The 2,611-nt window shown below is 60.9% G+C and overlaps 1 pseudogene across 1 annotated transcript; it reads right to left on the bottom strand.

The window, feature by feature from the left end:
* Positions 1-1,092: 1,092 nt before the first annotated feature.
* On the bottom strand, positions 1,093-2,592 carry LOC105552045 (annotated as a pseudogene). The gene is made up of 3 exons (XR_001007934.1): positions 2,278-2,592; positions 1,635-1,839; positions 1,093-1,528 (listed from the first exon to the last, which is right to left on the bottom strand). The product of XR_001007934.1 is annotated as a peptide YY-like (transcript).
* Positions 2,593-2,611: the final 19 nt, after the last annotated feature.

Consider the following 2,611-nt stretch of genomic DNA (forward strand, 5'->3'; position numbering starts at 1 on the left):
AAAGGCGTTGGCCTCAACCTGATTCTCCCCCTCATCGCCTAGTCCCCTGCCAGATTTGGGTAGGTCTTGCTGAACTAGAAGCCCAGGAGACATCCCATAGATACAGGAGGCTGCATGTGAGGAAGGAGATATAGGCCTTTCCTTCCTGAGGCCCCAGGAGGGAGACAGGACACAGAGACATAGACAAAACTCTCAGTGAATAGAGCAGAGGCCCTGAGAGCTGGGCAGCCAGAGAGGCAGGAAGAGTGCAATTGTGCAATCAAGGCAAGCTTCTTGGAGGAAAGGGGCAGGGAAGGGTGGATGTCAGGGAAGATCACCCTATAGGCAGACTCTGGAATCGGTGCAGAAGGGTGAGTTTAAACATCCACAGCGCCTTTAGGTTTCAGCATCTAGTCCAGGGGAGGTGGGGGCGGTACATGGGAGGGTGTCCCTATGGCCTTGTCACTAGGAAAGCACAGTTACTTATCCAGCACAGTGACTTATCCACTGAGTGTGAATTCAACGAGATGAGACAGGGCGGTTTTTTAGCGATCGGGCAGCCTCCACATTCCCCATTGCTGCTCTGCTCGGGGAAGGGGGACGGTAGAAATTACCTGCCTGTCCCGCCAGCATACACACACGGCTCTTCCTCCACAGCCCCATCTTGGACCACGCCACCGCCAGTCACTCCAGTCCTGGGCGCTACTAATACAGCTCCTAGGGAAGCGCCCCAAGGTCTTGGTGCCCGGCCCGGCCCCAGCCGTCCTTGGTTTCACGGGGTTGGGTGCGGGAGGGACAGCCGTGTCCCCATCTACTCTGCTAGGCTGCCTAGCAGGCTCCTGTCCACGCTCCCTGCCCCTTCTTCCAGAACCCCATCCATCCCTGCCCCAACTCAACTAGAGTTCCTTCCACAGCAGTCCCTGGTCTGGGCGCTGTCCAGCCCCAGGCTGGGTGGTCGAGTCTTCCTTGGGCTCCCAACAGAGGGAACCCCCGCCCCCGACCCAGCCTCTGTCCGAGTCGGTTTTCGCTCCTCTGGTCCCCACGCCTCCACCCTCCACTTCCACGAGACCTCCACGAAGGGAAAGGAAAGGAAATACAAAGGCACACATTCCGTTTCTGGGGAATTCGCTCTTTATTTTGGGACCAGGGAAGGACCACATACAGCCCTGCAGCTCAAGAGGCGAGGGCACCGAGACGCAGGACTGCGGTACCTGATCCCTGCCCAGATGCCGTCGGGAGGCGGAATCCGGGTTTCCGGGGTCGGGAGTGAACATGCAAATGAGGTGGGCGTGGTCTGCAGATCTCCCAGGAGGCCTCGGGGGTCCTCACCACAGGTCTGCGCCTCCGGCCTGCGGGAGTGAAGGGAAAGGAATCCGATCTGGGGAGGCGAGCCTGGGAGACGTCGTAAGTGATGTACCAGGGTGGGGCCAGACCGCACTCTCGGAGGCAGGATGTTATGTGACTTGACGGGGGCGCTTTTACTGCGACCTGCCCGGGCGGTCCTCGCCGTCTGAGAAGAACGTTTTGGAGAGGCGTGTGTCCGGGCTGTCTTCCCATGCCTGGGGGCGGGGCCTGGAAGGGCGTGGTCAGATCTACCACGCCCCCGATGGAGAGGGGCCGCAGGGGGAGAGCCCCAGGGGTCCCGCTCGGCCCACCCCGCGCCTGCGCTCACCACGGCCGGGTGACCAGGTTGAGGTAGTGGCTCAGGGAGGCGTAGTAGCGGCTCAGCTCCTCCAAGGGGGCGTCTTCGCCGGGATCCTCGGGTTTGATGGGGTGGGCCTCGACCAGCGCCCCCAGGTAGACGAGCAGGGCCAAAAGCACTGTGGCCATGGTAGGCCACGACCTGCGCACCGACACCATCTGGGAAGGTGACGTTGGGGTGTGGGTCGTTCCGAGCCTCGATCCTCCACGGCAGGGGGCTGCGGCTGCCGTCCGGGCCGCGCTCCGGCGCTCTCCCTGGGGCTGGTAGCGGATCAAGGTTCAGCAACCAGCTTGCCGTGTGTTCTCCGGCACTGCACCGTCTCCTGCCTCAGTTTCCTAATCTGTCAGAGGGACATAAGCCCTGCCTGACATAAACCGCCCCCGCACCGCTGCTCCCAAAGAGGTAAATTAGAGAAGAGGGTTGTGCTGGCAACGGGACTCCCGGGGACTCCCGGGCCTCCTTCCCACCTCCAATGACCCCCTCCAATCCAGTTTCCCACCACTCACCCCCAGCTTCCACCATTCCAGCCTTAGTTTCCCCACAAAACAGCCTGGATTTCCTGGTACCAGACCATGCTTGAGCCCCCAGCCGCTCACAGCGACAGCTTATGAAGCAGATGAGCAGGAGGTAGAAGGCGAGGGAAGTTTCAAGGGCTGCACTGGGTCAGGTCAAGCTGAGGCCTTCTCTGCTCAGGGCTTTCCTTTCCGGGCTTATATCCCCTCCTGAAAAGGAAAAGGAGTCCCACGGGGAGGGAGAGCCAGCAGGGGGTGAGCCCTTCTTCCTCCTTCCACTCCCGCCAGATCGCTGAGCTTACACCCAATCAGTGTGTGACGTCTCCACCTCACAGGAGCTGAGGGGGCAGCTGCCATGCTCAAATTTGGGGTCCCAGTGGATGGGGTACCTAGCCTAAATCCTGTGTTCAGCCCACAG

The sequence above is a fragment of the Mandrillus leucophaeus genome, unplaced genomic scaffold (genome assembly GCF_000951045.1).
Source record: "Mandrillus leucophaeus isolate KB7577 unplaced genomic scaffold, Mleu.le_1.0 Scaffold541, whole genome shotgun sequence".
Taxonomy (NCBI): Eukaryota; Metazoa; Chordata; class Mammalia; order Primates; family Cercopithecidae; genus Mandrillus; species Mandrillus leucophaeus.